This window comes from Aedes aegypti, chromosome 2 (genome assembly GCF_002204515.2).
Source record: "Aedes aegypti strain LVP_AGWG chromosome 2, AaegL5.0 Primary Assembly, whole genome shotgun sequence".
Taxonomy (NCBI): Eukaryota; Metazoa; Arthropoda; class Insecta; order Diptera; family Culicidae; genus Aedes; species Aedes aegypti.
The window spans coordinates 361,793,725-361,821,074 of NC_035108.1; the positions used below are offsets into that span (position 1 = coordinate 361,793,725).

Genomic DNA, 27,350 nt, shown 5'->3' on the forward strand with positions numbered 1-27,350 from the left:
TTTTACTGGTCTTGACCAATGGAATCATCACAACTCCCGAGGTATAAAATAGATTGTAAGACGTTAAAATTGAATTGCAAATGTCTGCCATTTCCTTGTTATTTGATGACATATTTCAGCGAAACATTTCAACCGAACCGTCATACAAAAACGGAGTGTTCGGAATATGAGTCAGTTCGGAATTTGAGACAAAACGGTAGCTCTCTGTCGATGTTTTCTCCGGATTTAGCTGCTTGTCTTTTTACGTGTTTTATCGTCCACTCACATCTCCTGCACCGGCTGAATCAACGACCATCGTCGACACAACTTGCAACTAGTAGGTCCTTCCTCGTCGCCATTATCGTCACCCCATCCATGGCGTGTTAGACGTCTACAGATATACCAGCTCAACTAATGCCCAATTTGTTGACAAGGTTTCTCACTTGCAAGGGGTACGAGATATGGAAATGTCCACTTCCGTAGAACATTATCAGGGCCTAATCTTAGTACTATGGTGAACACTAAAAGTAAGCTACAAATAATTGCACTTGCACCGATGCTACTCGCTAGAAAGAAGCAACCGACTAAGAAGCTTCCCGGCAAGCATACTTTATAAATCTTTAATAAACGAGCAAAATGTTATTATTGTCCCTCGAAGCGGAATAATCATGTTTTCTATATGTTCCATCCATCTCGATCGCAACCGCATCATCGTGGCGGGACTCCTCTCCAGGAAAGTCTCCAGCCTCAACTTACCGCAAGTGAACCCGTATGTAGCCAAAAGGCACACACTTGAACCACTTGAACAGGTTTGATGACTGACTGGATGGCAGAAGAAGGCTGAATCGCGAAAAATACCGCCGCCAACAACAGCAGCAGCAGCATCCAACAGCGTTCCAGTCCAAGATGAGCATTAGATGTTCCGTGGGATGAATAGGACCGAGGAGAACAATGAAGAGTATCGCGATGGAAGGAAAATCTACCGATTGCAGATAAATATATTGATTAATTGATTATCGTGCAGAGAATGCGAAATGCGAAGCGTGCGCTGGATGGGCTTTGCTTTATGACTTTGGATTTTACATGCAAGTTTTGAGTTGGCTTAAAAACGAAATGGTGAGAATGATTTGATCGTGCCTACGTCAAATTTAAGCCGTTCTTATGTTCAGTACCCGCTTTACTTAAACTACATTTCAGTTTTATTTTTGCTTTGATTTAGTTTATTCTGCTGTTTCAGATTCTTCTGATTGTTCTGCTTTCTCTGCTTCTTCTGCTCTCTCTGCTTCTCCTGCTTCTTCTGCTTCCTCTGCTTTTATGCTTCTTCTCCGTCTTCTGCTTCTTATGCATCTTTCATTTCTTTTTTTACTTCTTATACTTGTTCTGCTTCTTTTGATCATTCTGTGGTTTCAGTTCCTTCTGCTTCTTCTGATTTTTCTGTTTCTTCTATACTGCCCTTCTACGCCTACTTGTCCTATGTTCTTTGAAAACCTTTTGAGCAGTGGGACAAATATGGCTAGAACAGCAGTAGCTTTTGATTCTTCTGCTTTTTCTTCTGGTTCCTTATCTACTTCTGCTTTTATTAATTTCATCAACTTCTTCTGCTTCTGCGTTTACTCTTGCTTTGTCAATGGCTTTGGCTTTTGTCTTTGCTTTTGCTCTGGCTTTTCCTTTGACTATTGCCCTTGGCTTTGGCTTTTGCCTTGACTTTTGCCTTGGCGTTTGACTTGGCTTTTGCCTTGGCGTTTTCCTTAGCTTTTGTCCTGGCTTTTGCCTTGGTTTTTGGCTTGGCTGTTGCCTTGGTTTTTGCCTTGGCTCTTTCCTTGGTTTTTGATTGACTTTTGCCTTCAATTTTGCCTCTGTTTTTTGCCTTGGTTTTTGCCTTGGCGTTTACCTTGGCTTTTGCCTTGGCATTTGTCTTGGCTTTTACCATGGCTTTTGCATTGGCTTTTTCCTTGTCTCTTGCCTTGATTTTTGCTTTAATTTTTGCCTTGACTTTTGCCTTGGCTTTCGCCGCAGTTTTTTGCTTTAGCTCTTTCCTTGGTTTTTGCCTTGGCTTTTGCCTTGACTTTTGCCTTAGCGTTTGCCTCAGTTTTTGCCTTAGCGTTTGCCTTGGCTTTTGCCTCAGTTTTTGCCTTGGCGTTTACCTTGGCTCTTTCCTTGGTGGTTACCTTGACTTTTGCCTTGACTTATGCCTTAGCGTTTGCCTTAGTTTTTGCCTTGGTTTTTGCTTTAATGTTTGCCTTGACTTTTGCCTTGGCGTTTGCTTTGGCTTTTGCCTTGGTTTTACCTTGACTATAGCCTTGGTTTTTGCCTTGGTTTTTGCTTTGGTTTTGCCTTGGTTGTTGTGTTGGCATTTATCTTGGTTTTTGCCTTGACTTTTGCCTCGGCTCTTGTCTTGGCTTTTGCCTTAGTTTTTGGCCTTGACTTTTGCCTTGGTTTTTGCTTTGGTTTTGCCTTGGTTTTTGCCTTGGCTTTGTCTTGGTTTTTGCCTTGACTTTTGCCTTGGTTTTTGCCTTGACTTTTGCCTTGGCTTTGGCTTTGGCTTTAGCTTTGGCTTTTACTTTTACTTTGGCTTTAGCTTTGGCTTCGGCTTTGCCTTGACCTTTGCCTTGATTTTTGTCTTGGCTTTTGCCTTGGCGTTTGCCTTGGTATTTGCCTTGGCTTTTGCCTTGGCTCTTGCTTTGGTTTTGCCTTGATTTTTGCCTTGTCTTTTGCCTTGGCTTTTGTCTTGGCTTTTGTCTTGGCTTTTGTCTTGGCTTTTGTCTTGTCTTTTGCCTTGGTTTTTGCCTTGGCTTTTGCCTTGGCTTTGCCTTGGTTTTTGCCTTGGCTTTTACCTTGGTTTTTGTTTTGGCTTTTGCATTGGTTTTTGCCTTGGCTTTTGCCTTGGGTTTTGCTTTGGCTTTTGACTTGGTTTTGCCTTGACTCTTGCCTTGGTTTTTGCCTCGATTTTTACCTTGGCTTTTACCTTGGTTTTTGTTTTGGCTTTTGCATTGGTTTTGCCTTGGCTTTTGTCTTGGCTTTTGCCTTGGCTTTTGCTTGGCTTTGCCTTGGCGTTTGCTCTTGCTTTTGCCTTGGCGTTTAGTTTGGCTCTTTCTTTGGTTTTTGCTTTAATTTTTGCTTTGAATTTAGCATTGGCTTTTGCGTTGATCTTTGCCTTGACTTTTGCCTTGGCTTTTGTCTTAGTTTTTGCCTTGGTTTTTTTGCCTTCGTTTTTGCCTTTGATTTTAACTTGGTTTTTTCCTTGTCTTTTGCCTTCTTTTTGCCTCGGTTTTTGTCTTGGTTTTTGCCTTGGCCTTGGTTTTGTCTTTGCTTTGACTTTTGCCTTGGCTTTTGCTTTGGATTTTGCGTTTGCTTTTGCCTTGGCTTTTGCCTTGGCTTTTACCTTGACTTTTTCCTTGATTTTTGCCTTGACTTTTGCCTTGGCTTATCCTTAGCTTTGACTTTTGCCTTGGCTTTGCCCTGGCTTTTGCTTTGGATTTTGCCATAGCTTTCGCCTTGGTTTTTACCATGATTATACCCTTGGCTTTTGCATTGACTTTTGCCTTGGCTTTGGCTTTTCTGTTTGCTTGGCTTTTGTCTTTGCTTTTGCCTTGGACTTTGCCTTGACTTTTGAGCTTCAGGCTTTGGCTTCAGGCCTTGGCTTCAGGTTTTGGCTTCAGGCTTTGGCTTCAGGCTTTGGCTTCAGGCCTTTATCTTCAGGCTTTGGCTTCAGACTTTGGCTTCAGGCCTTGGCTTCAGGCTTTGGCTTCAGGCTTTGGCCTCAGGCTTTGGCTTCAGGCTTTGGCCTCAGGCTTTGGCTTCAGGCTTTGGCTTCAAGCTTTGACTTCATACATTGGCTTCAGGCTTCAAACTTTGACTTCAGACATTGACTTTAGGCCTTGGATTCAGGCTTTGGCTTCAGGTCTTTATCTTTAGGCTTTGGCTTCAGACTTTGGCTTCAGGCCTTGGCTTCAGGCTTTTGTTCCAGGTCTTTATCTTCAGGCTTTGGCTTCAGACTTTGGCTTCAGGCTTTGGCTTCAGACTGTGGCTTCAGGCTTCAAGCTTTGACTTCAGACATTGGCTTCAGGCTTTGGCTTCAGGTCTTTATCTTTAGGCTTTGGCTTCAGACTTTGGCTTCAGGCCTTGGCTTCAGGCTTTTGTTCCAGGTCTTTATCTTCAGGCTTTGGCTTCAGACTTTGGCTTCAGGCTTTGGCTTCAGACTGTGGCTTCGGGCTTTGGCTTCAGGCTTTGGCTTCAGGCTTCAAGCTTTGACTTCAGACATTGGCTTCAGACTTTGGCTTCAGGCTTTGGTTTCAGGCCTTGGCTTCAGGCTTTGGCTTCAGGTCTTTATCTTCAGGCTTTGGCTTCAGACTTTGGCTTCAGGCTTTGGCTTCAGACTGTGGCTTCAGGCTTTGGCTTCAGGCTTTGGCTTCAGGCTTCAAGCTTTGACTTCAGACATTGGCTTCAGGCTTTGGCCTCAGGCTTTGGCTTGAGGTCTTTATCTTTAGGCATTGGCTTCAGACTTTGGCTTCAGGCTTTGGTTTCAGGCCTTGGCTTCAGGCTTTGGCTTCAGGTCTTTATCTTCAGGCTTTGGCTTCAGACTTTGGCTTCAGGCTTTGGCTTCAGACTGTGGCTTCAGGCTTTGGCTTCAGGCTTTGGCTTCAGGCTTCAAGCTTTGACTTCAGACATTGGCTTCAGGCTTTGGCCTCAGGCTTTGGCTTGAGGTCTTTATCTTTAGGCATTGGCTTCAGACTTTGGCTTCAGGCTTTGGCTTCAGACTTTGGCTTCAGGCTTTGGCTTCAGGCTTCAAGCTTTGACTTCAGACATTGGCTTCAGGCTTTGGCTTCAGGTCTTTATCTTTAGGCTTTGGCTTCAGACTTTGGCTTCAGGCCTTGGCTTCAGGCTTTTGTTCCAGGTCTTTATCTTCAGGCTTTGGCTTCAGACTTTGGCTTCAGGCTTTGGAGAGTTCTGTTTGATCTTTCGACCTTGACGCTTGCTTTTGCCGGAGCGAGCGACGAGGGCAGGATCAAACATGTCGCGCGTCGGTCTAGTAAGTGAAAAAGTGGCGTGATCGGGAAGTTCGGTTGAAGTAAGTGAAAAAGTGCCGCGATCGGTTAGTTCTGTTTGATCTTTCGACCTTGACGCTTGCTTTTGCCGGAGCGAGCGACGAAGGCAGGATCAAACATGTCGCGCGTCGGTCTCGTAAGTGAAAAAGTGGCGTGATCGGGGAGTTCGGTTGGAGTAAGTTAAAAACGGCCGCGATCGGTTCGTTCTTTTTGATCTTTCGACGACCTTGACGCTTGCTCCTGGGCAGTGCGTCAAGAAAGCCCGAGCTGTCGTCCGTGTTTTTTTTCGGGTCGCGCGCCTATTTTTTTTTTTTTTTTGAGTGCTAGCCGAGCAAACGAGTGAAGCTGAAAGTGGTTTGTGGCTGCTCAGTCAGGGATAACGGATCAATTGGTGAGCTCGTTTCATGCTACTATTTCTAATCTATAAAATATGTATGACTGCACATTTAATCGTTACAATGGTGGGATGTAAATATGATGTTTCAACAAACTATGGATGGTTCGTCACTGTGAGTGTCGACACAAACTCTGATTCATGATTTATTTATGTTTAACATATTTTTTTTTTCAGAACACCCCTTATATACCTGTATTTTTGTAATTAAAAAAACCTTGAATGGTTCGACACTACAAGTGTAGACTTGCGAAAGGTTCACTTTATTCAACAAACTTTGTGTGTCGGCATAAGAATAAGAGTGTTCTATGATGTCCCAACCAATTGAGTCTTTTGTTTCTTTTCAAATGAGTAAAATATAATAACACATGCTTTCGTACTGACAGCTGTATGAATGTTACATTTAGGTATTTGTTCAACAAACTTTGAATGGTTCGTCACCTCAAGTGTCGGCATAATTTTCCTCTACATAGAAATTATATGAACAATTATATTTACGTATAAGCATGTATATATCTCACAAATCATTGTTTATCATGGTCTAATCGCTTATCAAAGTGAATCCTTTGACCCAACGATCCTCCCCATTAACAAACATCCCTCCCAGTAACCTTTGTGGAGATGCAGAGGCAAACACGGTCTCCAAATAGCAAAGGTTACACACTAACATTCCTTCCCTCAATCCCACCTGACTGCAAGGACGTGGCCGGCGCCGTTATTGACCTTGTATAAATAGAGGCACTGAATTATGCACACTGAAGAAGATTATGGCCAATCCCAGCTGAACTTCTAGTTGATTTTTTGTGCATTTTCACTGACTTCGGTCAATCACGGAATAGCAACCATTGATATGTGTAGTCAGTCTAAGCTAAGCTAAGCTAAGCTAAGACTTTGGCTTCAGGCTTTGGCTTCAGACTGTGGCTTCGGGCTTTGGCTTCAGGCTTTGGCTTCAGGCTTCAAGCTTTGACTTCAGACATTGGCTTCAGACTTTGGCTTCAGGCTTTGGTTTCAGGCCTTGGCTTCAGGCTTTGGCTTCAGGTCTTTATCTTCAGGCTTTGGCTTCAGACTTTGGCTTCAGGCCTTGGCTTCAGGCTTTGGTTTCAGGCTTTGGCTTCAGACTTTGGCTTCAGATCTTGGCTTCAGGCTTTGGCTCAAGGCTTTGGCTTCAGGCTTTGGCTTCAGGCTTCGGCTTCAGGCTTTGGCTTCAGGCTTTGGCTTCAGGCGTTGACTTCAGGCCTTGGCTTCAGGCTTTGGCTTCATGCCTTGACTTCAGGCCTTCGCTTCAGGCTTTGGCTTTAGGCCTTTATATTCAGGCTTTGGCTTCAGACTTTGGCTTCAGGCCTTGGCTTCAGGCTTTGGCTTCAGGCCTTGGCTTCAGGCTTTGACTTCAGGCCTTGGCTTCAGGCCTTGGCTTCAGGCTTTGGCTTCAGACTTTGGCTTCAGACTTTGGCTTCAGACTTTGGCTTCAGGCTTTGGCTTCAGACTTTGGCTTCAGGCCTTGGCTTCTGGCTTTGGCTTCAAACTTTGGCTTCAGACTTTGGCTTCAGATCTTGGCTTCCGGCTTTGGTTTCAGGCGTTGGCTTCAGGCCTTGGCTTCAGGCTTTAGCATCAGGCTTTGGCTTCAGACTTTGGCTTCAGGCCTTGACTTCAGGCTTTGGCTTCAGGCTTTGGCTTCAGGCCTTGATTTCGGGTTTTGGCTTCAGACCTTGGCTTCAGGATTTGGTTTCATGCTTTGGCTTCAGGCTTTGGCTTCAGGCCTAGGCTTCAGGCTTTGGCTTCAGGCTATTGCTTCAGACTTTGGATTCAAGCCTTGACTTCAGGCTTTGGCTCCAGGCCTTGGCTTCAGGTTTTGGTTTCAGGCTTTGGCTTCAGACTTTGGCTTCAGGCCTTGACTTCAGGCTTTGGCTTCAGGCCTTGGCTTCAGGCTTTGGTTTCAGGCTTTGGCTTCAGACTATGGCTTCAGGCTTTGGCTTCTCCATTGGTTTTGGCTTTGTTATTTCTCAATTTCTAAATGTAATAGTGACGACTTCCTTCAGAAAGCTGTTGATCGCGTGACGAGGATAAAAATCTCATGAACCCCTTTACCGGTAGTTTAATTATTTTACCACCTGGTTTTGAAGATAATCGTATTTCTTGGGGGTGCAACATTTATCATGTACAATTTCTTTAACCTACAGTTGCAGATGTTGCAGTTGTTTGCAGATTATATTTCAGCTCTTGCTTAGCAGCAGCTTAAGCTCTTGCATAACTTCAGCTATAGCTGTAGTTTAGCTTCAATTTCAGCTCTAGCTTAGCTTCAGCTACAACTCTAGCTGAGCTTCAGTGACAGCTCTAGCTTAGTTTCAGCAAAATCTTAAGCTTAGCTTCAGCTACAGCTATAGCTTAGCTTTTGCTACACCTATAGCTTAGTTTCTGCTATAGTTATAGCTTAGCTTGAGCTACAGCTCTAGCTTAGGTTCAACTAGAGCTCTAGCTTAGCTTTAGCTTTAGTTCTAGCTAGCTGCAGCTACAGCTCAAGCTTAGCTTCAGCTAAATCTTTGGCCTGACTTCTGCTACAGCTCTAGCTTAGCTTCAGCTACAACTTTAGCTTTACTACAGCTACAACTCTAGCCAACCTACACCTACAGCTCCTTCTGAGCTCCAGCTGCAGCTGTAGCTTAGCTTCAGTTACTGCTCTATCTTAGTCCCAGCTACAGCATTAGCTTAGCATCAGCTACAGCTCTAGTTTAGCTTCAGCTGCAACTCTAGTTCAATTAATATTTTTGATTCCAATATAAAACCAATTTACACATTCCTTGAAACTACCGCGGCGATGGGATCAAAGGAACTTATCATACTTCAAAATTTATGAACCCCACCCTTACCTCCCGCTCAATCCGAATCAATCCGGTGATGTGCGCGATCCCCACTGCTGTGCGTTTGCATTGTTTATGGCAAATAAATTTCGCAAACCACGAGGATTTCCATTTGGCACGAAGAAAACGGCGGGTTGCTGAAGAACAGAACAGTTTTTCGCCAACACGAAATTGATATAAATTTGCCCCTCGTATCGTAAAGTTATTATTGAATTGAATGCAATTGGGAATGGGAGAACCGCGCCAATCTGGACCACATGCGGCAGCCCGGTCAACGGCAATGAAAAGGTAGCAATGCAGTCAGTGGCGTAGCGGAGGGTTTTGAAGACCGGTGCAGAGTCAAACTTCTGGAGCCCCTCAATAATATTCCTTGTTTTAAAATACGAAGCATCATTTGAATCATATCTGTTGAAGATGCCAAAGAGGTATCGCTGGAAATATAAATGCAAAAGCTATGATTCGTGCATGAGTTCAATAAGGTTTTCTAATTTCACTACTTTTGATATACATGCTGATTCTTAGACTTTTCGGAGAAGTAATACACAGAAATGTATGCAGAATTAATGTGGAGGACACCAACCTCCGAAAAAATGGTCTTGGATAAACGACAAATCAATAGGCAGAAAGTGTTTGTAAAAAGATGATTAAATTACCCATTTTATTGAACCTCGTTAATATTTTTTAAAGAAAAAAACTTTCATTTTAATTTACAATAAATTTATTATGTAAGATTCTTAGAAATTATTACATTTGTTTCGGGTGGTATTATTAAAATAAACTGAAAAAAAGTTTTAAGATTTCCCCCACCCCCAAGCCTTGCTACTGCAAAGCAACTCGTAGGGATGAAGGCGCGATACAGCAATAGTCGCGGCGGTATCCCGAAGCATGAGTTATATGTAATACGAGTGTAATATAGCGTTGCACCAGGGACGCCTCCGAAGACTTGTGGCTTTGGAGAGACAGCCGAAGAACTTGCTCCCGCTTGGAGGCCGTTTTCCGAGGGAAGCAATGCGCGCGTGAGCACTCAGTGATATCGGAAAATTTATTGTCATAAATTATAAATATATTTATTTTATACTGTTAACATATGGGTAAACATTAAAACAGATAAAGATACACACACGGTGCGAGTGGACCAATCGATCTAATCCCGTGTGTGGAACATCTTTGAGGAGCATGATTACCTCTTGGATGAGGAAAGTGATTTGAGATTACGTGGCGTGAGTGACACGACCAATTTCTAATGCGATGAATTCAGTTGCGTGTTGATGCGGAGTTGTAAAAATATATCCTTTTATACACTAAGTAATTCATTACAAAATCTACGACAATTTTCATGATTCACAACTCTCCTAGTTTGTGATTTATCAGTCAGAAAAATCCCATCACAAACCCAAATCAGTTCAGTTAGACTCCCTGAACTTGACAGAAAACATCAACGATTTCAAATCGGAGTCGGTTAACGTTTCTTCTTCTATACCACCTCCGACACTTCGCTTGCTACCCGTGGAAGATAAATGCACTTGCGCACTGCAAGACTCTTCCCGTGCCAAAAGGGGCTGACTGTTAGTTCCCCACTTTCCATAGTACCTCTCACCCACGATCACTTCCGAGTGGCTGCACGACTCCGAGAGGACGGCGCGGTGTCGACCGCATCACTCATCGTCGGATGAATGTTTCGCGTTTGACTAGCTAGGTACCGTGAAATGGGGTGACATTGTTCGGCACTCTTCGTTCTTTTTTTTCTAGGCATTACGTCCTCAGTGGAACAGAGCCTGCTTCTCACCTTAGTGTTCAATGAGCACTTCCACAGTTATTAGCTGAGAGCTTTTTTTTTTGCTAAAGTTGCCATTTTCGCATTCGTTTATCGTGTGGCATATACGATTTTACTCTATGCCCAGGGAAGTCAAGGAAATTTCCATTATGAAAACATACAACTGGATACAATTAAGCTTATAAAAACTTAGGGTTTTGTGAAAGCTAAGTGTAGTGTATGTTTATTTTTTCAGCTTAACTAAACATTGGTTTGCATGGAGTGCTGCGAAAAGCCCAAGCGAGACGGTTCGTTTTCGGGACGCAGAGAAGTTTCGCGTTTCGCGCTGTGCGAGTGAGGAAACATATTCGTGTGCAGTCGAGGGCGGATTACTTACTAGTGTGCTCGTTTTATATTTATGACAACCCAGACAACCAGAAATCGCATGAAAGTTCACGTTATAACTCGTTTATTCATACTAATTAATTCAAACTCGCAAAACACCGTGAATAAACTCGTCAAATTGATGAGTTTCCTCGCATAAAACACTTCATTTCTGAGTTCATTTGTACATTTTGTTTCGTCCCGTACACTCGTACAAAGTAAGTCGAATCAATCCGTAGCAGCTGTCAAATTAACATTTGTTATCATAAGTTAAGTCGCATTAGATAACAGGTTAGTTCGGGAGAATATTTATACACTCGCATTGTATATTATTAATCATCACATGGTCGGGGTTCTGCTAAACCGCACCAAGTGCCATTTTTTCACAAATTGAGTTTTTTACACCAAAGGACTTAAATAATCATAATCTCTCTACCATAAAAATATCGAGTGATTTGAACAATCTCTTGTAATCTTAGTTTACAAATTTTGTTTGGAAGGACACGTAAAACTGTAATTTTGTTCAGCCAGAGTGAACCATAAACCAACGCACGTCATCAGAGGGAATTCATTTTTCAGATATGAAGCTATATTTTTCCCATTTCCTTCTATATTCTTACAATTTATCCATTCCAAGCAACTCATAGAAATAGAGGCCAGTGAAATTGGGCAACAATTGATTCATTAAAATTAAATATTGTTTTGGTGGCGTTGATCTATTTTCATTGAAATTTTATCCAGCCACACCGCACTAAGTACTATTTATCTGAAAATCACATTAAGACATGAAGTAGAGGCATTTACAAGCAATAAATACTTGCATTTGCTTGTTATAGAATATGTTTATCAATCCACACAGTAGCCGTAATGAAAAAATGAATTAATTTAATCTGATACTGTGTGAACTACTCAGGTGGACTTGGTGCGCTTTAGTTGTTCATAAAATGGCATTATCGCCATCAAACCCCGTCAGACAAAGTGCACATTACTTGATTCAAGTTTATCACCACTCCTTCAAGAAGTGAAGATGACCTAGCGGTAGCACACTAGATTACCACTCAAAAGGCACGAGTTCGAATCCCGATGAAACTTTTTTTTCTGATGTCCTATCCGATGGTAATGGAAATCAAACAACTTTTAGTCTAAAAGTTTTAGATTCTGTGGTTATTTTTATATTGCAGTAAAACACCAACAGGTCAATGTACATTTGAAATGATGGTCATTTCTGGCGAACGCATTCACGCATTGAACTGTGAACTTGATCAGCAAAGGTGCACCAAATGGGAGCAACTTGGTGCGCTTTGGCAGAGCGAATTCATGGTTTTCTTCGATCATTAGGATCTATGTATGAACACGCGAGAACCTTGATTCAATACATACGAATCCTTCTCATAAACATTTGTGACATGGCTTCCAACATGCACGGTGATGATAAACATCATTTGTCTCCAATTTTACTTGTGTTGTTGAAAACTGTGAAACACATCCAACCATACCGAACCAAGAACCATAATTTTCAATTTTTGTTCAGCCAGAGCGAACTAAGTGCTTCATATTGTTTAATGAAATCCAATTACATCGTTAATTTTTAACAATTTACTAGTATATTTAATCTCGGCGTACTTATTGAACACTGTTCATCGCATGTGAGCGATAAAAAATTAAAATTATTGTGCGCGGTAAACTAGTACAGGAAAAAACTTTAAAGTAAAATATCTCGGAATAAAGATTTTGGCACTTGGTGCGGTTTAGCAGAACCCCGACCACATAATAAATGCACGCATATCGCCTCCACTTTTGTACGTAGAAGGCCTTTTCGCGACATCTTATAAGTGAAATTTTGCACATACAAAGCCTCCAGGTGATTTCGTTATGCGTACATTTTGGTTGTCTGGGAACACATTTTTTTCATGATAGTGCTACATTATGTTATTTTCAAAAATACTTTGTATGGTTCGTCACTATAAGTGTCGGCATTATTTCTGTTTTATATAATTCCCGAACGCGAGTACGACATATGACAGTATCGACCATGTAGCAGCTTTCCCGGGAAGCTCACTAGATTGATAGAGCAACGATGGACGGTGTACAAAACTGCGTGAAGATCTTGGGCGAACACTCCAGTTCGTTCAAGTCTCGGCGAAGACTACGACAGGGTGATGGACTTTCGTGCCTGTTGTTCAATATTGCGCTTGAAGGTGTCATGCGGAGAGCCGGACTTAAAAGTCGAGGCACGATTTTCACGAGATCCGAACAATTTGTTTGCTTCGCGGACGACATGGATATTATTGGGAGAAAATTTGCAACGGTGACAGATTTGTTCACCCGCCTTAAACGCGAAGTAACAAGAGTCGGACTAATGGTGAATGCGTCGAAAACAAAGTACATGCTGGTAGGTGGAACTGAGCGCGACAGCCCCCCCCCTAGGAAGCAGTGTTACGATAGATGGGGATACCTTCGAGGTGGTGGATGAGTTCGCCTACCTCGAATCCTTGTTGACGGCTGACAACAACGTTAGTCGGGAAACACGAAGGCGCATCATCAGTGGAAGTCGTGCCTACTATGGGCTCCAGAAGAAACTGCGGTCAAGAAAGATTCACCCCCGCACCAAATGCACGATGTACAAAACGCTCATAAGACCGGTAGTCCTCTACGGGCATGAGACGTGGACTTTGCTCGAGGAGGACTTGCAAGCTCTTGGGGTTCCCGAACGCCGAGTGCTAAGGACGATCTTCGGCGGTGTGCAGGAGAACGGCGTGTGGCGGCGATGGATGAACCACGAGCTCGCTCAACTCTACGGCGAATCCAGTATCGTGAAGGTAGCTAAAGCTGGAAGGGTATGCTGGGCAGGGCATGTTGCTAGAATGCCGAACAACAACCCTGTAAAAATGGTGTTCGCTACGAATCCGGTCGGAACAAGAAGGCGTGGGGCGCAGCGAGCTAGGTGGATTAACCAGGTGCACCAGGACCTGGAGAGCGTGGGTCACAGTCGAGGATGGAGAGAAGCGGTCATGAACCGAGTCAATTGGCGAAATATTGTTGGCGAGGCTTTATCAAGATATCAATTGATGTAAAGCCAAATAAGTAAGTAAGTTATCAAATCGGAGCGGGGTCCGTAAACTTCACGCAAGTCCTCGCACTGGTCCTGACTAGATGAACGTATTCCTATAGCGGCAGCTAGTACGAGAAGACTTTCTCATCATGCAAGTAAACAATATTCTCAATGCGAACAGTCCTCCTCCGTCTCATTGGTTCTCTCTCCATGTCAATCCCTGTTCTAAGACGCGCCAGATGATATCACTGAAACCTTTACAATTCAATGGAACGTCCGCAGCGTTTGGAGCAACTACAACTAATTCCAAAGACTTCCAGATGACCGTTTGGCCATCACGATATGTGTTCAAGAAATGATAACGAGCCAAACCACAAACCTTCAACGTGTCATTCTCACTCAAGTGACAACATGACTACTACAGAGAGGCAGTAACACTCTAATAAAAATTGACACTTATATTGAGCTGTTCGGTAATCCAATCCGCATGGTTATTAAATTAATAAACTCATGACGCGTGGTACAGATGGACAAATTATGGGTGAAATTATGAAAAAATTCACGTGCTCGGCTGGGATTCGAACCCAGGACTCGTGTATGCTAGACGAGCGCTTTACCAACTAAGCTACCACGCGTAATGAGCTTTTTTGTTTTAGGGTCAGTCTAGTTTAATCTAGCAAGATTCGGAAAACTTTGCATTATTTTCACAAAATTAAACATTTTTTCAACACAAAAAGTTTCAAAACATGCAATTCAACTATTGTAAAGGCAAACAATGCTCATTTACTACAGGTTACATTGCTAAAGGTACTCTTTTAGTAAGTGTTCTAGTGTTTCTTGTGAAAGTACAAGGGACTCAATGGCTTCGTTAAAGCTAGTAACTGCCCAACATTTCTTATATAACATATTGTTTGTTATATTGAGAAAAAAATTGTTTATTTTATTCAACGATGAGCTTATCAACCGGAGCTAGCGCAGATAAGTATAAATTTGGAATGTGTTATGAGTTGCAATTAACGTCGGTTTTAGGCTCAATGGGAATTCGTATCGGGAAACAACCAATCAGCAGGTAATGCTCCATCTGTAATGTCCACGCTTTTATGCTTCATCGGGTAGAGACTCTAAAATAATAACAAAATCATTTAAAATAGGGATAACGTGGAGTAACATCGAATTACCCCTGTCGCTGCAATCCGATTCTTGCTTATCGTAAATCTCTAGCAGTTTCTGGTGAAATTTTTCCCTATCCATTGCCAATTCCTTCCACTCACTATAAGTGAGATCACTATACCGCTCCATATTTTGTATGACGATGTCCCACCACGTAAAGCTTGGACGGCAAGGTCGCAGTCTAGTGGCCTTTAAACGAGCAGCTGCACGTGTAGGGTGAGATGCAGGACGTCGACGTACGTGACCCCACCACCTCATTTGATGCATACGAACCTTTTTAGTAATAGTCCTTTTTTGTAATAACGTATTAATTGTTTTAGGTAAATTGACTGGACCATCATGGCGACACAAACTTTCCATTCCTCTCACTATTTGCTTCTCGTATCCTCTTATTGACTTCCTACTGTATTTGGTCAAGACGGACACCTGTGTACCATATAGCATAGAGGGAGCTAGAACAGATTCATAAATTATAAGTCCTAGTTGCCATGAAGGGTTGTACTTCTTCAGGAACTCCATTGCAGCACAAGCCAATCCAACTGTATTTCTACATCTGGTTCGTACAGTTTTAGGACGTTCCAACCTAGCAAAAAGGTATAATCGAAGATAACGCAGAGGGTCGGTGGTTTTATATGTCTCTCCACAGATTGTGACTTCTGATACTGCTTCAGATCTGGGCTCCCTAATTAGTAATTTTTTGTATTACACAGTAAATGAGACCTAGCAACTTATGTGTCGTAAAATGTAATCCAATAAAAAAAAAGAGAGAGTAAATAATTAAAAATATGTTTTGAAGGTCATAACGCACTTTCCTACAATGTGTGTTACGGTTCAGAGTTTGAGCTGGAAATTGAATGATATAGCTAATTTGCTATGAAAAAATGCATAATTTTTTAAAGGGAATTCCGTTTAAAGATGGTATTGGGTATTAGAGGGATAAATAAATAAAGGAATAAATCAAATTTAAATACTAATATCTCACCTCTTAAGATCGCAGGTAAAGACTCAAGTGATACTCGATCAAATGCCTTCTCAATGTCCAAAGACATCAAGATCACGGGTTTTCCACTGTTCCAATATTCTTGTAAAATCCGCTGCAGAACATGAAGGTGATCACTTGTCGATTGATCGTTGAGGAAAGCTGCTTGATGATTTCCTAATGGATCCATGGTGTCTTGTATCTTCTGAAGGATCCAGCTTGCATACACTTTGTATCCAGTGCAACTTAGGCAAATTCGACGGTATTCGCTGATGGTTTTTGGGTTCTTTACCTTTGGAATACGTACTACAATAACCTGTTTCCACTCCGCAGGAAGCTCATTTTGTTCCCAAACTTTCAAGAGTAACTGATGCAGATCTTTAATGGTTTGCTCATCGCAGTACTTGAAGAATTCACTATAAAGTCCATCCATTCCTGGTGTTTTGCCATTTTTCATGCGACTTACGATTGTTTCAATCTCTGACAAAGTTGGACCGGTAAGGAGATCTTCGTCTATCAAGTCAGTCAGCATTTCAGGTATGTGCGACGATCCGTCTTCATCAGTCACCCAATCGCTAAGACGAATTGAGTTGGAACACTTATAGGGCTTGGATTTCTTTTTGTACCGTTTTAAATATCGGAATGTTCTATTGATCCTTTCACCTGTAGGATACTTCTGTAGATCTTGGAAGAAGGATTCCACCTCCTTCTCTTCGTGATCCCGCTGTACTTTTTTACACTCTTGTTTTGCCTCCATTAGTCTGAAGCTCCATTTTGGATTAGGTGATCGGCTCACCCAAAAAGAATATTTTTTTACTTTTGCAAGAGCTTTCCTACAATCGCGATTCGTCAAGCAATATTGTGGTTTCCGAAGGACCTTCTCAGCGGCATGACTTATCTTTTGATGAAGTTTTTTCCAACGGTGTTCAACTGCATCGGATTCCAAGGAAGTAGACTGTGTACATAATGCTTCTTGGAACTTCTGTTTTACGACATCATTACGTAGATGTAAGGGATCGATACGCTCTTTAGGTCGATGAATCTTAGTGCTTCGACAAGATGCATTGCTTGCTTGGGAGCGATTGTCAACAAGATTACATGAAAGAATCTTATGATCAGTTGAAATGCCTTTTGACAAGGTACAGGTTGTTTCAAGTACAGCTTAGATCCAATATGTGTCAAAATATGGTCAACCTGGCTTCTGATACGCCCGTTTGCCCATGTCCACTTGAATCCACTATTTGCCACCGATTGAGTACTCCTCACAGCAAATGAATGTAAACTCAGAAAAAGTCTCAACTGCATACCGTTCTCATTGAAATTCTCATACCCAGCATATTTACCAATGAAACGAGATTCAGATTCGGCAAGTCCACAGTTGCTAAGGTGACTATTGAAGTCTCCGACAACAATTACATTATCGGTGTTGGGTAGACTAGACACTAGAGTTCCCAAATCGGAGAAAAAAGTATCTGCACGCTGGACATTAACCAGTTGCAAAACGTTTGAAGATTCTCCTAGCTGTAAAGATATATACCTATGAGTCATGCAAAATCATTATGTAATTAGAAGACCTAGTTGATAAACCAGTTTTGAGTACTAAATACTAGAAACATAACCTCTACTAGCTTACAACTCTGCATTCAAGCCTTGTCGTATTAATGTAGCTAAACCTCGTTTTCGAGTACCCGAAGTAGCTCCCATATACCATCAATAATTTGTCGTTATCAACTGTTGGCAATCTAGGTTTACCTCTTGTAAAACTGCTACATGTACACGCTGAGCCATCAAGAACTCAAAATGGCTTCTCACTTCTTTGTCGCACGGCAACCATTAACATTCAAGGAAGCTAATCGCAAGCCTTGTCTGGAAACCACTATATCAGTAGCGATAGTAACTTGAGATGAAGTCTGCTCATTACGAGCCGCTATAGTCGCAACAGTCATAGCGTCTTGCATATAACTCCGGTGTGGGGAACGTATCGACCTCCGCAGATGCTTTAAAGACACCATACTGGAAAAGGTCTTACGGTCTCCCTGCTCCTCCTCTAAAAGATTAATCTTTGTGCTCCTTCCAACTCCCATAGGCTCAAGTCGAACGGTGTTTTTGACCACACTGTGTATATAAATCTCAAATCTGAACAGCGAGGACATAAGCGACAAAGAATCCATCGTGTCGACCAATACGCAAACGGAACAGGAAAGATAATAATGAATGAACCCTGATCCAGATGCCATACCAAATATCACACGAAAAACATCTGATTGTTTCTCAATTTTGCTCGCAATTAGGCCCCGGTAGAGATTTAACTCCTCATCTGTCGGGATGGTACGGGTTAACTGATGGTACAAGGCAGTAAATATCGACGAACTTTCATCCCCAATATGAACAATGGTTACGGATATGGTATCATTATACAGCGTAATGTCGTTCTGCTCAATGTTCCCTATTAGCGTGGTAGGTAAATTCTGAGGTCGAATACACAATACACTGTCATAATGGGTGCGGACTCCATTAACCACACCGCGATAAAAAATCTTGTAGGTGGAGCACTCCGCACTTTCGGATCTTGTTGGAGTAAAATCGATTCGACAATTATCCTGGTACAAAGTAATCGCAATTTGATGACGATTGCAAATCGCTGCGATACATTCCGCTCCAGCCCAAACCTGAAGGCGTTCGCAACTCATCTAAATACTTTCGTACCTTAATCCCGGCAGGAACATCCTCTTTAATGGTATCCTCAGCATAAATTATTAGCTGATCATGATATTCCTCAATATGGTCCCAGATCTCTTGAACCGCTGCTTCTCTCAACTGACGCTTGTAGGATGAAAAGAGTTGATGAGTGGGAGTTACACCATATAACTGATGGACAACGGATCCAAAAAGGAAATTTCCATCTCCTGGGATACATAATAACCAGAATACATAATTACCACTGATATCAACAACCTGTTCCACAGCCATAACCTTAAAAAATAAAAACAGTCATAGGATTTTCCTTATTTAAATATTAATTAACACTTACGTTACGGTGAATCTAGTGGAAGATTTATAGAACTTTTTTTGTGCGGCAGATTATATTACGCGATTTTTTTACCTACAAACCTGGACGCGTGAAAAAATGAAAATGCTAATTCCATTTAGTTTACCCATCATTGATCAATTTGTAAACTGGTATTAGTGAAATCTGAATTGGAACGATAGGAATGAACCCGATATATTAATAATGAATGAATATGAGAGTTAATGAATGAATATGTGAGATAAAATGAATTAGTGATCTGTATAAACTATCATAGATGGAAATCAATACAGCAAAGAAGCCTAATCTAACAGGAAGGTTAATGGAAGACTATTATTAGCTTCAAATGTATTTCTATGGACGTATCAAACGGTGCGATGGATTCACTCGGACTGGGAGCTTTGACGCTTGAGTAGGACACGCTTCTAACACTTCTAAATGCTCCCCACGACCTAGCATTGGTCGGGATTCTTTGGACCGAGTTGGGCTGGCCCCATCGGTGAAAGAATTTATTTATTGATTTAGAGAAATTATTTATGTTTAACATTTTTTTATTTCTTTTTTTTTTTTCGTTTAAAAAAACAAAGTTGAGTGGTTCGACACTATATCAGGTATCAGAAGGCCGGCTCCAAAGGCACGTTCCCCACCAGTTGGGAGATTTGTGCCATCGCCATATTTGAGCCTATTTCATCATCTACCCGATGGGAGAGGAAAAGGAAGGGAAAGATGGGAGGAAATAGGAGTGGGGTCCCTTGAAGAGGGAAAATCGCATAAGCGAAATGAGAGCATGTAGCTCCATACCACAATGGGTTCGAACAGCGCCATAAAAAGGGCACTGCAAAACGCATGAGCGTAGAGAGCCTATAGCTCATTACCACAGCGGGTTAAGAATAACAGAATGTCCCGAAGATTCAGGCTTCTGAATTCAGTTTCACTCAATAAGTGTTTACCAAGTAATTGGAATCGCATTTGCGAAAAAACTGGACAATTACATATCAGGTGATACGAAGTTCCATAATCGGAGTCACAACTATCACACACAAATGAGTCAGCACGCTGAATATTTGCCATGTGATAGTTGAGTCGGCAGTGGCCTGTCAACGCTCTGACCAAGAGACTGCAATTCTGCTTTGACAGATTTGTTAAATACTTTGCCACCCTTGGAGATGGCTCAGTAATGTACAATTTTGTTTGACGACATGACTCCAAACTATTCAAATATTGCTTGTGCTGAGTTGCCGCCCAAGAGTTTATCTGAAGCTTCACCCAGCACTTCGAAATTGGAATAGCCGGCTCAGGGCCAATGAAGTCATGCGATGCTCCATCGCGAGCTAGCTCATCAGCCAATTCATTTCCAGCGATGGAAGAATGGCCTGGTACCCATACAAGGTTTACAGAGTTGACTGAATTCACTTCCTCAATTTGAGTTCGACATGCGATAACAAGCTTCGTCCTTGAGTTGGCCGAAGCGAGAGCTTTTATAGCAGCCTGACTATCTGAACAGAAGTATATGACTTTACCCATTACGCGCTGTTGAAGTGCTGATTGCACTCCACACATAAGAGCAAATATTTCCGCCTGAAAAACGGTGCAGTTTCTACCAAGTGAGTAAAACTGATTCAGCCTTAGCTCACGAGAATATACTCCTGCACCAGCTCTACCTTCAAGAAGGGAGCCATCAGTGTAACATACTATATTGTTTGATATACTTCTTTCCAAATAGCCAGACGTCCACTCTTCCCGTGAAGGGAATTGTGTGGTAAATGTCCTGTAAGGAAAGTTACAAGCAATTGTGAGATCACTTGGAGCAAGGACAATTTTGTCCCAATTCACCAAAAGTGGAAACAACGAAGTGTGTGTAGATCTACGATTCACTGGATTTTTCTCCAGTAGATCCAGTACCCATAAACGGTAAGAGCAAGAAAGTGCTTCTTGTTTAAGATGTATGTGTAATGGCACAACGTCGAAAATGGCCTCAAGCGCTGCTGTGGGAGTTGTAGAGAACGCACGCATCGCCATCAAGCACATCCTTTGAAGATGACCCAATTTTGATTGGATTGTTCTCACTTCGCCCTTTTGCCACCACACAAGACATCCATATGCCAATATTGGTCGAACAACTGTTGTGTAAATCCATTTGATATATTTGGGTTTGAGGCCCCAAGTTTTACCAAAGGTTCGCCGGCATTGACCGAAGGCCATGCAAGCTTTTTTGACTCTGAAATCAATGTGAGGTGTCCATGAAATTTTGGAATCTAGAATGACTCCGACATACTTTACTTGATCAGTCACATTAATCTCAATGCCAAAAAGACGTAAAGCTCGAATTCCATCGCGGTTTCGTCTTTCCGTAAACAGAACAATAGATGTTTTATTCGGGTTAACCGAAAGGCCATATTGGCGACACCAACTCTCGACTACCTGAAGAGCACTTTGCATCAGGTCGAATAGGGTGCTTATGCACATACCAACTATCAGAGCTAGATAGTCGTCGGCAAATCCATAAGTTGGAAAACCGCATTTATTGAGTTGCCTCAATAGCGTATCTGCTACGAGATTCCACAAAAGTGGTGACAAGACTCCCCCTTGGGGGCATCCGCAAACACTCAATTTTCGAATCGCTGCTTGACGCAATGTCGAGAAGAGATGTCGGTTTTTGAGCATTTGATGAATCCAATTGGTAATCATTGTAGGTAGCCCATGGTTTCGTGCGGCTTCCAATATGGCATCGAAAGACACGTTATCAAAGGCACCCTCAATATCCAAGAAAACATCCAAGCAGGATTGCTTCTGAGCGAATGCTTTCTCGATATCGTATACAACTTTGTGTAAAAGAGTCACTGTGGACTTTCCAGATTGGTAAGCATGTTGATTCACATTAAGAGGCATGTTTGCCAAATAAACATCACGGATGTGATGATCGATAATGCGTTCCAGACATTTCAGAAGAAAAGAGGTCAGACTGATTGGTCTAAAACTCTTCGCTTCCTCATACGACGCACGTCCTCCTTTTGGGATAAACTTTACAGTAATATCACGCCAGGATTTGGGAATGTACCCGGTAGCAAAACTGCTTACAAGTAGCTTTTTCAAAACATGTTTGATAAACTCAAACCCCTTTAGGAGCAGAACAGGATAAATCCCATCCACTCCTGGAGATTTGAAAGGAGCAAAACTATTAAGTGCCCATTGAATCGATTCAGTAGTTACGATACTGCGAGCCGAGGCCAGAGACTCGTAACTACATGAAAAGACATTTGGTTCATCCGTAGATGCTATGTCCACACATCCGGGGAAGTGTGTATTGAATAAACATTCTAAAACTTCTTCATCGGAAGAAGTAAAGTCACCATTAGGTAAGCGAATTTCGTTCACTTGGAAATCCTTAGACTTTGCAAGGAATTTGTTCAGCCGACTGACTTCACTCAAACTGGAAGCATTTGTACAAAGGGTTTTCCAGCCGGACCGTTCAGCAGAACGAAGAGCCTTCTTGTAAGCCTTGCGAGCCGACTTGAACGACTCTGATCCAGCTGAACGGCGTCTGTTCCAACTCCTTCTACATTGTTTCCTGAGTCTAGTCAGATCTGAATTCCACCATGGGGTCCCTCTTGTAGTCTTTACAGACCGCAGAGGACATGCTTCTTCAAAAGCTTCCATAATGTAGGATGTTGTAGTACCAACGGCATCATCCAGATCACTTGGATTTTCAATGGACGGAGAATATCCATGAAATTTGGTCGCAACCAATTCAATGTAGAGTTCCCAGTTTGTTGACCGGAGATTCCTAAAACGCAAAGTCTGCGCAGTTACATTTGAATGTTCAAAGAAGATGTAGCGATGATCAGATAATGATTCCTCATCTGATACATGCCAATTCGTCAACTCGTGACTGATTCTATTCGAGCAGAGCGTTGTCTAACACTTCTTCTCTATCAGAAACCATGAAGGTTGGGCGATTGCCTATGTTAAGTAATCCAAGGTCTGTACTACTTAAGTATTCCATCAGACTGGAGCCTCTCAAATTGATATCCGAGCTGCCCCAGATGATGTGATGAGCATTGGCATCACTGCCCACAATCAGCGAAAGGCTTTTTGATACGCAGTGTACGACAACTCGTTTGAAGTCATCCGTTGGGGATGGTTCATCATGTGGTAAATATACCGAACAATAGACGTATTTCCTGTTGAGGTCACCAACAGAAACATCGATTGTGACAGCACATACATCTCTGGTAGTTAACTCAGGAATGAGTGTAGCAACGATTGCTTTATTAACGAGCACGCATGCGCAGGGCATGGAGCGCGAGTTTGCCGTTTCAAGTTTGCTGAAAGTAGCAAAAACTGGGTCCACAAGGTTACCTAGATAGAAGTTCCCTCTACGAAAGTAGGGTTCTTGAACTAGCGCCACTTGGGCTGCACCATTTTGCATGAGTCTGCAAAGATTGATCGTTGCTGTTCTTTTATGCTGAAGATTGATGTGAGCTAACCTAACCGTATCCACTACCCAAACTAGGCAGGAATAAGCTTTTTGCAATCTCAGCACGAAAAAGACCAGCAACGAAAAAAACAGATCGGTATCTATTTAAAGTCGCCAAAGGCGAAAGAGCACAGAATAAACTGTGTAAAACGCATAATGCGAATCCATATAGGTGATAATTTAAATTAAATGTCAACATATTCATAATCCCACCCTTATTAAGCCTCAGGATAGAGACTGAAGTAGGGCAGCCGATTATCTCGAAGAAACACAAGGTCACCTGCACCATTGCTCTGGGTAGCACAGGAAGGACTCAATACTGTGGAGGGCGCCCTGGTACCCCACAGGCTCCGTTTGCGGTTAGGTTTTATTTAGACCCCCCTAACCATTCATTCCTAGGCACGGTACGCATCACACCATAAATTAGGGGTCACCTGTGAGGTGGACTTTTACCACCGGAACAGGCAGTCCGTAGTGTTAATTCTTAGCCAGTTGAAACAACCGCTACCGACACTACGCGGCTATCTAGGCTGCTCGGGAAAAGGAGGTTAATATTGATGATTAACTCCTGACGTGCCCAAGCAGCCCGAAGTGTAGACTTGTAAATGTTTGAATGGTTCACCACTGTGAGTGTTGGCTTTATTCTTTTTAACACATGCACTTGTTCTGTGCTGTGTTTAGCCAATTGTGCAACAAACTTTGAATGGTTCGTCACTTCCGGTGTCGACATTGTTTTCTTTCTAGTTATATATAAACTTCTAATCATGGTCTAATCGCTTATCAAAGTGAATCCTGTGACCCAACGAACCTCCCCATTAACAAACATCCCTCCCAGTAACCTTTGTGGAGATGCAGAGGCAAACACGGTCTCCAAATAGCAAAGGTTACACTCTAACATTCCTTCCCCTAATCCTACCTGACTGCAAGGACGTGGCCGGCGCCGTTATTGACCCTGTATAAATAGAGGCACTGAATTATGCACACTGAAGAAGATTATGGCCAATCCCAGCCGAACTTCTAGTTGATTCTTTGTGCATCTTCACTGACCTCGGTCAATCACGGAATAGCAACCATTGATATGTGTAGTCAGCCTAAACTAAGCTAACATATTGTTTGTTATATTGAGCACCAGTTCTTAATCTTGAGGATGCTACTGATCCCGAGCAGCATCTGTTGGTTCCCTGTGTAAGTACAGCTGTTATTGCAGTAACGGAGTAGCAAATGCGGGTGGTCAATCAAACACCATACTCAATATTTAGAAAATTTAGAAAAACTTATCAATGTTACCCGGAACTACGGTATCCAATCCACCTTACGCGTTGCGGTTTTTGTCTTTTGTTTTGTTTCGATTTCGCGTGGCTTTCGCGAGACCGCTTTCCTCTCTCCGCCCACCCTTTTCCCTCTGCATCGCTAATCTTCCTGGATGGGTCGCGCACAGCTCTTTCTCGTCAAAGCGTGCCCCCGGGCAGATGAAATGATCATATGTTTTTCTAATCAGAAATTCACCAGCAGGCCCCAGAGGGCAAAGGGGCGCGCTTCGTTTGCTGGGTTGAACAGCGCAGACCGCAGACACGGTGAAACTCGAACTGGTGGTTATCGGACAATCTTGGGTCGAGCCAACCCGTCGTCGTCGTCGTGGATGATCCGATGCACCATTGAAGGGAGGTTGCGATTTGTGACAATCGTGGAAATTATGCAGATTTTGCAGCCGGGACTAGGTTGGGCGAGGTTATGACTGAGATCCAGATTGATGCCCAGTGAACTACTTGTAATTGCGGATCATGATAAGAAAAAACTAGTAAAAAAAGTGGATAGCAAAAAGTTTTAGAACCCGCATCAAACAAATTTTAGTACATTCGGCGTTCGGTTTGATGGCATTCGGGATAATGGAATGGATTCGACGTACCTCTAAGAAATGAATCCAAACTCGTCCACTTGATACAAAACGCTTACTATTTTTGGTGGATAGTTTCCCAAAAATGAAAGCATGATAAAGCAGTTCTCAAGCAGGCAAATAAACACACGGAAGCAGAGACAACCTCCGTTTCCAGAAAACTCCACACGCATCATCAGTCAGCCTTAGCCGAACTCCAAACAAAAACAGCAGCCAGTCCCAAAATGAATGGTTTCCATCATCAGCAAAACCAACAACCAGGAATAGGACCAAAGCCAGAGTGCGCACCCAAACTGATTGAAGTCACTTCGCTCCAATACCTGGAAATTCAGGGAGGCAACAATTCATTTATTCCTACTCAGCCTCCTATCACCTTCTTTCTTCTCTGCTTCAATCCACTGAGTTCTTCTCCTAATCCCCTGTGGGAATGCGCATTTGATCCATTCCGTCACCGTTCATCATCACTCCGAGATCCGAGATCTGTGCTTTTTTTGTTACAGTGTTGAGCATTTCCAGCTTAAAGCGCAAATAGAAATGGCATTTTCAGACTGACTGTTTTAAATGTTAATGAAACTTTACTATAAGACCGGGAAGTAGTCAATCAAATTGTACAAGCGCAAAGCAAGGAATGGAAAATTGTTTCATTCTAAAGCTTAAAAGGAACCTTTCCGCGTAAAACTGCTGGTCAACTGCGTAGTGGTTAAACGGTGCCTATTTATCACGTAACGCTAAAATCAACTATTTCTAACCCCCTACACAATACTTTTAGTATGAAAAAATAAAATAATTGTATGAGCCGTAACGTGTGAGTACCCCTTCTCTAGACCATTACGTAATCTACAAACGGCGCCTTAAATATACATTATGATGACCATAGTATGAACTTGGATACCTCGAATAACATTCAAAATGGGCCAGCATACTTAAAAACGCAAACTAAATTTGACAATAAATTGAGAACGATTGAGAAAGGCTAAAGATAATTTCAAGTAAAACTTATTTTTTGAAATCAATTATATCAACAGGTTTTCTTAATAGTCCTTGTTATTTTCTGAAACTTTCACCATATCAATCATTTTGATTGAATGTATCGTTTTAGGATGGAAATGCTCTATGTTTCGATGCTATTTTGGTCCCGTCGTCTTCGTCGTTTCCTTCTGGCTCAACAAGGACACCGCAGCTGCAGCAGGGGACCCAAAATACCCTGGTACCTGCTGCGAATGTCTAAATTTGGAGGATTTGTATGTTTACTCGACACCGAGGACGGATTGGCTATTTTCTGGTAATCACCCAGCTGGGAGCAACAACTATTCATCCGAAACTAGACAGAGAATTTTCGACCGGACCGGATTCCACATGAATAGAGCAAACGATGACTAAGTGTTTTCCTAGGGTTCGGAAGCTGCTTGGCCAAATGTCCGCCTGGTGGTAGAGGCTCGTTCTACCTGAGGTGGTGGTATGTATTCTCTTCGGAACGTGTAATTGATTCGATATTAGTGGCATTCGGAGGAAACGGGAATGAACGGATCGAAACTAGAAGCTCAGTGGTGGTGATTTTTGAAATTGATTGATTAGCTACAGGAAGTTGGGCGGGGTGTTCACAAGTGGTTGGAGGGCTCTTTTTAAATTAGGGGAAGCGACGAACACGATGTTCTTGATGTCGCCTTCCTAATTGTTGTTGGTTTACTTGTTGGCTTGTGGGCGATTGGATGCATCAAAATGTTAACAATTTTTTTTTTTACATTTTTTTACCAATAATGATATTGTAATTTAGAACCTGGAGTTTTTGAGCAAACAGTTAATGAGTTATCCAATAACGAAATAGCATTTTTGATGAAGAATTTGAAAAGATAACTTTGGTTTAATTTTTTTTTTCAATTTTTCGGCTTTATATTTGGGATGAAGTTAAAAAAAAAATACATGTGTTGTAATGGAAAAATAATCAAACAACTGTTGAATGACAAATTATAAAGTTTTCTAATAAAAGTACCAACTATCAAAAATTTCTAGACATACAATCACCTTAGCAAATACCATAAGCAAACAACGATTGATACTGTAAGTTATTTCCAACGTTTAACAACAATCACAGAAAAAATAGCATGAGTTTTCCGAAAAAATATGTAGACATAGCAAAAGTTACAGTACGCATCCTAGTGCGCATCGTACCCTCATGCTGTGCGTACAAACACTCTTTCTGCTGTCGAAAGTTTTTAAAACTACCTAGAGCAATAAAACAATATTATTCAGTGCTACAGAAACAATTTCTTTCAGTGATCCATGATATATCATTTTTTATTTGTGAAGTATTGATTGTATAGTTTATTCTTAATTTTCCGG

General features: G+C 42.1%; 1 pseudogene; it reads right to left on the reverse strand.

The window, feature by feature from the left end:
- Positions 1 to 1,212: 1,212 nt before the first annotated feature.
- Positions 1,213 to 27,350, reverse strand: part of LOC110675213 — a 37,830-nt pseudogene continuing 11,692 nt past the window's right edge.